Below are 13,795 nucleotides of genomic sequence, written 5' to 3'. Positions count from 1 at the left end.
AGGTTCTCATTCACCCCATATCACTAATTTCAATTTTCAGCAAACTGGGCAGCTCGCTCAAGCAAGCTCCTCAGCAAGCAATTTGCTCCAATACACTATACTGCTTGTTGAAATAAGGACTACATCAAACAAATTAATTCCTTATGCAATAGCTACATCCCAAGTGCTATGTTTCCTCGCAACACATCTCGCTAAAGCGAAGCGAGCTTGCTCGCTCAACAGCTTCCCGAAGCGAGCACTTCAGAATGCAGTCCCCTGCTTCAATTCATCTTCTATTTCGTTTTTAATTTGTTCCCTGGCCTCCTCAATAAAATGTGTGCGCCAGCAAGCAAAGCCTTGATTTCAGCATGGTCCATCTGTTTTAATTCTCTTTCCTCACATACTTGGCACACTACCTGGGTATCTAATAGACATGGAAAGGAAACTCATAGCCTAACAAACTAGGATGCTCTTACATCCATAACAATTATCACCAATTCAAGACACTTTTTATCTTTACTCGATTTTCAAGTTATGTATCCTTAACTTATTCTATGAGACTTTTTGACAATGATGCATAATTCAATATACATTGCCAATGTGGTAAAAGTAGGGTACATATGTAATAAACTTCAAAAAATGCAAAATAGGCAACCATGTCTTTCCATCATATACGCACATAGTCCACATTACCTAATATTCAATTACATAAAATAACTCGAATCCACATGCTGGAACTTAGCTACACAAAATAACTATGATCAAGGTCCTTGACACCATCCAAAAACATGAGGATACCAAAGGAGTGCGATCATGGGCTAAACAGTGGGATCAATGTAACTCAACAAGATATAACTTAATGCAGTGGGAAAAATATATATATTATAATTTTGAATTTAATATAAAATTATAAATTAAACGAAAAAAATATTTAAAATTATAAAAGTATATGTATATTTGATAAAAAATAATAATGAAAATTTGTAATTTAAATGAAAAAAATAGCATATTTATACTTTAAAAGAAACTGAATTAAAAGGTTAACTTAAAAAACAATACAAAAAGAAAAAAAAATTCCTACGAGTATTTTTTTAAAATAAATTAATATAATTTTTTTATATATATGTATATATATGTAAAACTAATATAAAAAAATAAAAAAATTAATTTTTTAAAAAATAATTATCATTAATACAAAAGAATTTAAATAAGAAAAATGACATCTAATTATCATTAACTCAAATATTTGTCAACTCATCATCTAATATATATTTCACAAATACACACACTTCAAAAACTTGACGCGAAATCATCAAGTATACCATTCGTTCCAAGTAATAAAGAGATAAGTAAAGATCGTTCTATCGAGGATTTATGCACCAATTATTAATTTAACTATTCCCCTTAATTTGAAAAACCCATTTTAATTGAAAAAATATTTGTTAACAGGATTTTAAAGACAATAATAATCAAAAGTATTCAAGAAAATATCAAGAACGTCAAAGAAAATATGAGTAATTAAAATTGTAAAGGAAACTGCAGTCAGGATGCATTTCACCTCTGATCCTCTCTTATAATTCTAAACTGAATTTTATAACCAATTAATTTATTAGCACAGACAATTCATTATTTCCTATTAAATAGTTGAACACTAACATCTTTGTGTATTCAACCCTTTAACTCAATCAGAATCCTAGTGTCCTAGTAATTCCTCTTGAATCAAGCATGAAGCAAATGAATATTAAAGTCTCTAATCTATGTAAGCCTATGTCTAAATCATGCACATATTGTTATTCTATCATTGTCAAGATTAAAACCCCTATATTCCTATATTGAGCTCAAACCCTCAAAATCCTATAATAGAGCGATCAATTCTAGAAAGGATATGAAAGAATTAACACAGGTAGAATAAACTAGATTAATTATAAAGACAATTTAAAAACTAAAAAATATTCACATTGGGTCTGTGATCCCAGCTACAAAAAGGAATTAGACAGACATATCTGACTTTAACAAATCAAAATAATAAAATGAATTCATAAAATAAATAGAAAAGAAGAAGATGAAGAGGAAAAATCAATTGTCTTCAATCTTCAAATTCTTCGGAATCTTTATCTCCAGCGTGATCCTCCAAGAATTCTCTCAATTCTTTGATTATCGCAATTCTCTCCAGCCAAAGATGCTTTCCTAAGGGTGCTTAGTCTCTTTTTATAGACTCTGTTCCCTTGTTTTGAAATCTTGATCATATATTCGTTTTTCGATCTCCTCAAGATACCTTCTGATGTAAGATTAAAAGCTGTCACGTGCTTCCCACGCTACTAGCGCCAGATTGGCGCTGATAGCGTGGGAATTTTGTTTAGAGGCAATAGCTTCGCGCTACTAGCGTGGGTCTCGCGTTAATAGTACGAATGAAAGAAGATGCTATCGCTGATAGCGCAAGGGCCGCGCTAGTAGCGCAGCGGCTTCTGATTTGTGTCTTCCCTTTGCTATTAATTGGGCCCCTTTCCTTGTACATTTTCCTACAAAAATATAATAAAATCAGTGACAAGACACATGATTAAGATTTATCAATTTAATAGCAATTATAGGCTTTTTCATTCAAGATTGATCAAGATTCTTGCTCTTTTTGGTTTAAAATCATATATATGTTGGAGGCATGTCACTCGTCATCTAATATATATTTTACAAATACACACACTTCAAAAAGTCATTTTAGAGACAATTATAGAAAACATAGATGCATAGTAATATAGACACAACTACAAGAACCTTTTTTGTTGATAAGTATAAAAACCTATGATATGCTGATATAAAATATCCACAGTTAAAGATGGTAAAATGGGTTCGGCCTGGAGTGACGACCCAGCCCTCTGGCCCGCTCGCCCGCCTACCTACACGTTTTTATTCTTCTTATATTTATTGTCTAACAAACTCGGCTTTGTAAGATCATTGGATCTACTTCTGTAAATATTATAGAAACAAGCATTTAAACAAAATGAATAATTATATTATGATAAATGAAAGTCCATCTCTGATAAATACTAAATGAAGCCAAGTCAAACTACGTAAATTTTTAATAACTACAGGACAAACTAATATAATGGCATTTGCATTTTATATCAAATTATCAAATAATATGCTTTCGCAAAGTTTGGTGGACCGAAAGTAATCACTAAGTCCACAAGTATAGAACTTTATACATGGAGTAGAGTTTTGTTTGAAGTGAAAAAAATTAATTCTTATTGATTACTCAATAAATACTTATGCAATTAAGCTAATGAATGGTCTTTTCAATTACTATATTTAACTTCAACTATGAAATGTTTGTTAGAATATTAAACGTATTAACTCAAATATTTCTCAACTCTATATATACAAACAGTTTGAGTTAGGTACCATAGAGTTGATTTAAATAAAATGCAGATATATACTTACAATTTGCGTTAACTTTTAGGAGATAGATAAATCAATTTTTATTTTCCCGTGCATCGCACGGGTAATAGATTAGTTTCTTTTTTTATATGAGAAAATCCCAATCTATTTTTTTAATACTCTATGCCTACTAGCATTATTATATTCTACCTTTTGCCACATCGTTTTTGTCAGCATTTTCAATTTTATATGAATACTCTCTACATACCAACATTATTGTACACTTTGACATGTCGTCGTGCATGAAAAAAAACTGAGGTCATTATTTCCAAAAAAATTTAAAATAATATTTGGCTTTTTTGGTATCTGAAAATCATAATTTTCACGAATATGATGGAAAAGTCATTTTTTCATAAATATTATCAAAAAATTATTTGATAGGGTAATACCAGAATTTTGTTCCCAAAAATATGTAAATTTTTTCCAACGCTTGATATTCCAAGAATGTGATCTCTTTGGTGAGATTCTTGAATGTCATTTTGGAAGAAAAATTATACACAAAATAAAATTCAAAAAAAATCAAATTTCCTACAAAATTTTCATAAACCTAATACCAAACATAATTAAATTGAATGACTACTTAGTTTTACAAGAATAAAAAAAATTCGCCCCACTAGACACTCGCTAAAAGTAAGCCCACTAACATTACCGTGTTTCTTTGTCGTAAAAGGTCATTCTACATAAAAAATAGAGTAAAGATTCTTTTAGGTCTCTAATAAAAAATACGGTCTCCACTTTCGTCCTTTACAAAAAAATATCCATATTTATCATTTTTTTAGGGACTAAATTGAGTTTTATTGAATTTTTTAGAGACTACAATTTCAAAGAACTGAAATTGTAGAGTGGTCAAAAGCTGGCTTTTTTTAAGGGATGAAAATGGAAACCATAATTTTTATTAGGTACCCAAAATGAGCTTTACTAAATAAAATAGTACATCGTATGGGTGATTTTAAGTAATTTTTTTTATTTTTAAAATGTGATAAAAACATTTTTTAAAGTTGCTTTTTCTAATATATAAAAAAGGTGAAGGATCCGTTTATAAAAATTTTTATAATTTTTTGTTTACATTATGTACTACCGGGAGTATATAGTGTAGTTTGTAAGAGTTTGTAAACAAAAAGTTTTTAAATATAACCCTCCCTTATAAATAAATTGAGTAAATACCATTTTTAGTCCTCAGCAAATTTCACGATGCCCGCTTTAAAAAAGGCCCATCGTGGTACCTAAGAATTTAAAAAATGACCCATTTAGTTGAAATCGTGGTCCCTCACAAATTTAAAAAAGGCCTATATTAGTTCTCAAAATGACTAAGATGGATCCATTTTGAATTTTTTAGGGATCATGATGGGCCTTTTTATTTGCTAGGAACTAAAGTGAGCATCGTAAAATTTGCTAAGGACCAAAAAAAATATTTACTCTATTATTTAAGAAAACATGAGCCTAGGTGAACAAGGTGTGGCACAAGTGGCTAAGGAGTCGGTCCATACCCCAAAAGGGCGTGTGTTCGACTCCCTCTGGCCGCTTTAAAGGCCCTTGTTGTTGGTTAAACTGTAAAGCGAGTTTAGTTTGCCGCTCTTCCTGGCGTAAATCCTCATAGAGGTTAAACTGGTCTAGCTCTGGCAGGTTACATACTGGTGTCTCCCTTGCCAAAACTTTTGAATACTAAAAAAAAAAAAAAAAAAACATGACCCTTTCCTCCTTGTGCCCAATGGATTTTAAAGGAAGAGTTGGATCTTCCATGCATTCTAAGACACCCAGGCGTACCAAGTGTTTAGTCTTCTCCAATTTCCATTTTAGTACACTGCTACTCTGCTTCAATATATTCATATATGATTCTTTCTTATTTTATCTACCCAATATCCTCTTTCCCAATAATATCATTACATACGATTTAGTTGTTGGGCTGTCACTTGGATAATAAAATGATTCAGATAACTTTAACAAATACAAAAACAAAGATACGAAATATGAAACAAGGATAATAGGATTCACATTTTCTGGTAGCCTCCACTTCCTTCGGAACCAAAATAAGAGGAGAGATTTCTTTCAATAGCAGAGAATAACGTCATTTTTTTTATTTTAGAAAAAAAATAATATTCAGAATAAAAATTATTAATCGAGCCACACCAATTTTAAACAAACATTAACTTGAATCAAATCGAGTTCAGCTAATTTATTAATTTAAGTTGTAACTGAAACTGAAACCAATTTGATTTCTACCCTTGCCACGGGGTTGAATGCTTCACTGTTCCTATTTGCAAAGTAATTATCGGTTATTCATAATTTATTATAGGTAATTAAATCATTATTAATGGAAAAAAATATTTATCCTCTTAAAGAATATAAAATTATGTCACTTTAAAAATGAGAAATACATAAACTAATATTTTTTATTTAAAATATAAATTAAAAAAAATCACTCATTGTCTCATTTATACGATGCAATATATTAAAAAGAACGAGACTTACTTTTTTTTCATTTTTTTTGGTAAGCTACTTTTCTTTCTATTTATTTGTTCTCATTCATTTTCTTGTGTGTTACGTTTTTTTTTGTGTTACACGAGGCTCATGAAAAAACATATTTCCCTTAAATTTTTATTTACATAAGAATGAAATTACTTTTAGAGAAAAATATTTTTGCACAAATAAATTATTTGCATTTATTTCAAAAAAACGTCGTTTTAGTATTAAAATATTAAAATATAATAATTATAAAAATTATAATAATCTTAAAATAAATTAAAATTACAAAAACATCATAATCTCTGTCACAAAATAATGTTGTGCAAATAAATTATCTGCAATAACTACAGCAAAAATGAACCCTTACTTTTATGATATAATTTAATTTTATAAATTTAATTTTTTAATATATTTTATTGGAAAGGGACCTTTTTCTAACAATCAAAAAGGAAAGGCACCTCTACCGAGTTGTATTATTTTTCTTCAGAAAAGCTGATCAAATAATCGTACTTTTTTTATGGTAAATATTTTTCTCATGTTTCATGACGTAACACATAAAAAAATAAGTGAGACCTATTAAAAAAAAAAAAAAAAACTGCTCATTTTTGTGTGTGTTGCATTAGAAAAACATATCCCTTTTTTTGTGCTTTTTTTACCTCAAAAAATATTGTTTTACTTTTAAAAAGAACACAAGTAAACAAACCTTAATAGGCCGAATTTCTGAAGTGAACAAGGATAAACAATTTATTAAAACCAAAAAAGAGAAAACAACGTCGTGTATTCTCTTAAGTGACTTTACTTCACATACACCACAACGTTACAGACACATAAGTAGTGACGATAGGTTCAGAGTCTCCATGTCTTATTCAAGAAAACAGGCTATGGAGCTCTAACTAATGAGTACATTGGATCAGGCAATGTAGTACATTGGATTAGGCAGCTTAAAGTTTCTGTCTCCTTTGTGTTTTCCCAGAAGATCGCTCCATTGGTCACCTGAATTTCCAATGATTCTATATCCTTCTTCCACCAGCTTCTTTCTCTGTTCTGTTTTGTATGCACGTTTTGTTGGATATATCACATTATCCCTGCGTCCAAAAATTATTTGTTTTTATATAAAGGAAACCTTTTTTATTCGAACCTTCAAAACATGATGCCTAGCTCTTGTTATTTTATTGATTGGCTTAAAGTATGATCTGTATATAAATAATCTTATAAGGATAAAAAAAAAGTTTTTTTTTTTTTTATAAAATTATTATTACCTGGTAATTAACTTTTCCCACGTGTAGTATCCAACTTTCTTCAAGTTCTCGGCTGTTACTTTCTCATGACGCGCTGATCTTTCAGTTTAGAAGACAATCTTGACGCCAAGTGACAACAGTTTATTGTACAGCTTAATAGTCTCCGGCAGTGCTGGTGCTATGCCGAGTTCAAGCCATTCATCAAACGCCGTATGGTTGAATACTTCCGCCCTACCAACAAAAGAAAAAATAAAGTTAATATTTTTCATAAAATACATTAAGAATAATGAACAAGATTGTAAAAGGTCCATAATTAATACACACACAGACAGAGAGAGAGAGAGATAGAAGCATATTAATTATGCACAATAATAAGGCTAAGTTTATCCTTTTTATTAGACTGAGAGTGATTATGTAGTTTATTGACTAAAAAGAAAAGAGAATATAAATAGTACCCATATGCGTGGTCTTCATAATAGGGAAGATTGGAGAGTGTGGTCTCATCTACGTCAAAAATCCAAACGTCATTTGGAGTGATTTCGAGGTCCCTAGCATAAAAAAAACCTTCACGGTTAACAGTTTTGGAATCTGATCTATATTGTTCACTTTTCATGTATTTTCCTACATGTGCTTCGCATTCTAGTGGAATAGTTTTCCAGTCAACGAAGTTGTGTGCTTCCACACCAACCCTCCAACTTGCGCACGATACTTCAGGAGCGTAGTGTTCACCTAAAGCAGTTTTCAATCGAAGAGGGAAAGTTTGGAAGTTTGCAGCATGGCAAGTTGCTAAAATTGTAGCGAGGAAGAAAATAACTAGCTTCATTCTCTTCACTAGATTGATTCACTACTGCTTCTATCTAGCACAAGATACTCTTGCAACGGGGTTTGCTTCTTTAAATAGACGGACAACGAAATTAATTTGACTTTAAAAATAAAATAAAAAATAGGTATGAACTATAAACATGGATCGAAATAAACCGTTGAGATATAGTGTCAAACTTATTAACATTGTATTAATATCAGAATATCCCATCTCTTTAAATTAAATTTAAAGTGAATTTAATGATATTGTATATATATTTTTTTTTTTGGAAATCTATATTGTGTATATTTTACATTTGTATTTACAAACATACTTTAAAAATAATATTATTTTCTATTAATTATATGTTTTTGAGTTTAAGTCCCAAAAATTGGGAAAGTAAATTTGAGAGAATCGTTTTCTCAATAATATTTGAACCGAAATAGTCCCGTAATGTATAATCCTCGACGTATATTTAAAACAAAAAGAATAACGTGTATCATTTTAAAGTATGTAAGATTATATTATTTTAAGTGAAAAAAGAGATAGATTATGAGAAAAAGAGTAGACAAAAAAATGTGTGAATCCCATCTCTTTGTGAGAGTGAAATGACACAAGTTATGTCATTTAAGAAAACAAATATTTTTCCCTAAAACAAAAGGAAAAAAGATAAGTCATTTTAAATGACAAATTTTGTGTTTTTTCACTCTCACAAAAAAGCGAGACTCTTCTTTAAAATTTTCTCTCCCAATTTTTCTTTCATAATTTATCCTTTTTTATTTATTTAAAATGATATAATTTTATATCTTTTAAAATGATAGACATTTTTCTAAAAAAAAAAAAAATGTCTAAACATGTAATATCTCTTGAAAAAGAAACGTGAAACTTGTGAATGGAAGAGGTTGTTGGTGCGTGACCTGTCCTATCGTACAAATTAAAAGTATGAGGTTAACTTTGGAATTTCACTTAAAAAGAGAGTATTGTATTTCTTTTGAATTTTATATTTTGTAATAAAAATTACAAATTGAGGACTTAGGGTAGAGAAAAATAGCAAAAGAGTGACCGGGTCCATTTAGATAAGGTTTAAGAACCAAAAGCACTTTTTGAAAAAAAGTTTATTTAAATATATGCTTTTAAAAAAAGCAGAAATTATAAAAAAAAGTTAAAAATTTATTTTTTTTTGAACCTTAAAAATTTTAGCTTATAAAAAAGTAAAAGTCAAAGGCTAAGTTTTTTTCAAATATCAAATATTTTTTTTAAACATCTACCAAGCTTTTTCTTTTATAAAAAATACTTTTAAAATAAATAAAAAATAAAAATAACTTTTTTGAGAATTGAATACAAACAGGCTCTATGCATTAGTAGCTCATATTTATGGGTTATATTACTTTTTTATTGTACGAGAGTAATACAATTTCATACAGATCCACTAATTTTTATGTGTTCGTTTTAATAATTAGTAGGACCTACCTTATAATTGTATGTACAACATAAAACAATATAACTGGCTTTTTCACCTTTTTGCCCCTTATTAATTAATTAATAACCATTTTGTCTCTGATTCGAAATTATTTATTAATCTGCCCCTCTTTAATCGACTACCTTACATTTTTAATCGACTAAATGACCAAAACAGACAAAAAATGGTTGTTGGGAGATTTAGTCGACTAAATCTCCCTATTTAGTCGACTAAATCTCCATATTTGACAAAAAAAAAAAAATGTCAGTATGATTTTAATCGATTAAGTAGGAAGATTTAGTCGATTAAATCTCCCAACAACCATTTAGTCGATTAAACATGCAAAGTAATCGATTAAAGAGAAGCAGATTGATAGATAATTTCGAGTCATGGACAAAATAATTATTAATTAATTAATGAGGAGCAAAATGGTCAAATAGCCCAATATAACTCCTATTACATAGAGTAATATAATCTCATTTTTATTGACTTATTAAAGTTCTGTATATAGGATCTTTCTCTCGATAATGATGATGTTCAAACTACATTTCATGTAATTTATTAATATTCAAATCTTGGAGTATTAATTGAACTATATGTTGAGTTCGTTGATGTTGTTAAATTTTCGCCTATGAAATCTTGATTTTGATCCATTATTCTAAATGCATGCTCTGAATTTGAAAGACATATACGATTAATCTGAATATATATAATCATATACTAAACTAATAATAGAATGCATTTTCCTAATAAAGAAAATGTCATTTATGTAATTAAGAACTAGCATATCAACACAAGTGGATTACGAAGTCAGAGAATCCTGTTATCAAAAAAGAAAAAGAAAAAAGTCAGAGAATCCAATGCAATCAAAATATCTTAACACGTGTCAGAAAAGAATTGGTCCCCAGAGTACGGCACAAATGTCGACCATGTTTTCAATTGATTCTCTATCTGTTTTCCTCGTAAACAGAAGAAGAGAACCGACCAAAATCCAAGGCTATGCATATATGTTGTAAATTATGCATTGTGGCCTCATCTACATCAATGAGCCATTTCAATTTCATGTCCTCTAGCATAACAAAAATCCTCGGCAACTGTTTTGGAGTCTGTTGTATTTCCACGCTCATAAATATTTGTTAGGTTTTCGCTGGTAATAAGAAATTACTTTAAAATAAGAGATTTAAGTAATTTCAAAAAAAGAGTTAGCTGCTCCTTATTGTTCTCAAATTAAATATAACCATTTTTTAAATAATTAAATTCTAAAGTTAATTATATATAATTGATTGTGCTTTAAAAGTGCTGATAATACTTATTAAAAAAAAGTCTTTTAAAGTGAGCATGTAAAATTATATCGATTTTTATGTTTTAATAAATTAAGAATAGATATAACCTTAACTTTTTTTATTTATACAAGGGCATGAGTTTAAATCGCATTTATTAATGTGAGAACTTTATTGATTATTTTTACTAAAACTTTCTGTTAATGTGTGAATTTTATTGGTAATTTCTAACTGGTGGGATCGATCAAATTCACATCAACTTTAATTTATAAAAAAAATAATAAAATATCTTTTTTTATTATAAAAAATAACCCAAAAACCAGAAACATAAATTGATATAAATAATTTTTTAAAAATTGTTCCCAACACACTATTCATTATATATATAATTATTAAATATTTTAATTATTAATTAGATATTCTCTTATCTCTATATGGTAAGAAAAATAAATTGTTATGAAAAATATATAAAAAAATATTTTCTCATATTTTGAAAAAGTTATTTTCTCCTATTAATGATTCATCAATTTTTGTGCAATATGTGATATTTACTTCATATGGAACTAGAGGTGTAAATGGGCTGGGCTGGGCTTTGGCCATCTTGGCTCAAGCCTATGTCAAAAATTTTTTAGCTTATCTGGCTTACTGACCTATTAAAGGCTATATTTGTAGGCTAAGTCTGGCCCATTTTCAAAAATAAGAAAGTCTAACATGGCCTATAGGCCTTGTAGGCCTTCCACTATATATACTAAACAAAAAAAAAATTGTATAGAGCAAAGAAAGTTCCATTCATGCATGCACTAGTACTTCTCATAAGAAAAAAAACGACAAATAAGAAAGAGTCAACATAATACCTCAGCTCTAGAATGTATATCATAGAGGAATAGAGTCAAAGAAATAAAAAAATAAGAAAAATACAATTACTGGATGCGCTGAAATAAAGTCTACAAGAGAATGTCATTCATCTAAAAATCTTTAAACCACCATCAAGACAAGGGAAAGAAGAGTATTATTGAAAGATATTCATCAGTAACATCATAATCCAGCAAGGTAAGCTGCAACAGCATGTAAAATTTGGAGACATTAGACAAGTTTTCCTTTCATAAAATAAAATAGTACAAAAAGTAAGAGATATTGGTATTTGGTATTTTGTGTCTTTGCCACATAAAATAAATATTATTTTATTATTATTTTTTAATAAATTAAATATGCCAGCCTACATACAAGACTGTAGGCCGGGTTTGACAAAATTGGCCTATGGCCTATTTATTAGAAAAACTTTTTTATAAGCCTAAATCTATTCTACTTTTTTGAAAGATCAGACCTGGGCTGGACTCAGTGTAGACCGAGCTGTAGGCTGGACTGAGCCTGATCCATTTACACCCCTTTATGGAACGAGAAAATCGAAACTAATGTACATATGTATATATTTAAAAACTTTCGGAAAATAGAAATAAATAAATAAAAAATAATTCTCTGCACCACTCCAGACTTGTCTAGTGAAGCGTGAACATACATGGTGATTTCTGTCAATATTATTGAGTACGATTGAATTGACTGCCTATGCACGAGGAAAACGCGCTCATTATTTTAGATTTTTTTTGAGTAGTCTCTCTGCCTAGTAGCATTATTGTTCTACATTTTGCCACGTCGTTTATTGTCAGGATTTTCAAGAATGCTATCTACCAAACAACTTTATTGTACTCTTTGCCATGTCCTAGTGCATGAACAGGAGGAGATCATTATTTCCAATTTTGTTAAGAGTAAGCCCACTAACATTACTGTATTTAGAATTTATTTATGAATCTTTTTATTCAAAATGGTGTGCTAATGGCGCTGGATCACACCAAAAATAAGGTGTATAATGGAGCTGAGGTGCACCCCATGCATTTTGAATGCTACTAATGGGGATAGCTACAATATGGTACCAAATGATTGGTTTGCTTCATTAATTAATTGTCTTTAAATAGGTTTAGAATAAATACAAGTAATTAGCAAAACTTGAAAAGAAACTAACTAACTAATCGCCTAAAGGTGTACGTGAAAATAGGCTAACAACATGCTAACAATATCAACAATTATGCTAACAAGCTATCAAATGGGAAACTACTATGATTACAAGGAAACAAAATATATTTACATGCTAACTGCATATATTCTTCCAACTCTCCTCCTCAAGTTGGAGCATGTAAGAATGAAATGCCAAACTTGGGAAGGAATGCAAGAAATACAGATTGTCCCAAAGCTTTGGTAAAAAGATCTGCCAGTTGAGCGGAGGAGCGAACATGTGAAGTAGCAATGGTGTTCGCCTGAATGTGTTCTCGAACGAAATCGCAGTCTAGTTCAATGTGTTTCGTTCGCTCATGAAAAACGGGGTTAGCAGCAATATGAAGAGCTGCTGTATTATCACAAAATAACTGCATGGGTGTTGAATGATTTACTCCAAGAGACGCAAGAAATCCCTTTAACCAAATTAACTCTGCTGTAGCAGCTGCCATAGCTCTATACTCAGCTTCAACAGAAGAACGTGCAACTGTGACCTGCTTCTTTGTTCTCCATGAAATAGGTGATGTGCCCAACATAACAAAATAACCAGTAACAGATCGTCTTGTAAGAGGACAAGAGGCCCAATCGGAATAACAATAGGCATGAATGCGGAGATCACATGCGCTTTTTAATAGAAGTCCTTGACCAGGATTTTGTTTCACATACCTTAACACTCGTAAGACCGCATTGTAGTGACCTTGTTTTGGATGCTGCATAAATTGAGAAAGGACATGTATAGCATAACTCAAATATGGTCTTGTAATATTTAAATAAATCAATTTGCCAATCAGTCTCCTATATCTCTCAGGATTTTCGATATCTGGGCCATCAGAACGACCAAGTCTATGATTTTGTTCAATAGGAGATACAGTTGGTTTGCTTCCACTAAGATCTGCTTCATGTAAAATATCAAGAGCATATTTCTGTTGACACAAAAATATCCCTTCTTTGTTACGGGCTATCTCAATTCCAAGAAAATATTTAGCTTGCCTAAGTTCTTGATTTTAAAACACTTGTTTAAATATTCCTTGACTTGATTACATGCATGAGTATTATTTCCTGCCAACACTATATCATCAACATAAGCCAGAAGAGC

The 13,795-nt window shown here is 30.1% G+C and overlaps 1 pseudogene; it reads right to left on the bottom strand.

Moving 5' to 3' along the window:
* Positions 1–6,784: 6,784 nt before the first annotated feature.
* Positions 6,785–7,964, bottom strand: LOC133296812 (stem 28 kDa glycoprotein-like; annotated as a pseudogene).
* Positions 7,965–13,795: the final 5,831 nt, after the last annotated feature.

This window comes from Gastrolobium bilobum, unplaced genomic scaffold (assembly GCF_033153095.1).
Source record: "Gastrolobium bilobum isolate Gb01-03AN ecotype WA unplaced genomic scaffold, APGP_CSIRO_Gbil_v1 utg112701, whole genome shotgun sequence".
Taxonomy (NCBI): domain Eukaryota; kingdom Viridiplantae; phylum Streptophyta; class Magnoliopsida; order Fabales; family Fabaceae; genus Gastrolobium; species Gastrolobium bilobum.
The sequence above is the reverse complement of the archived record's forward strand: the minus strand, read 5'-3'. Positions and strand labels throughout refer to the sequence as shown.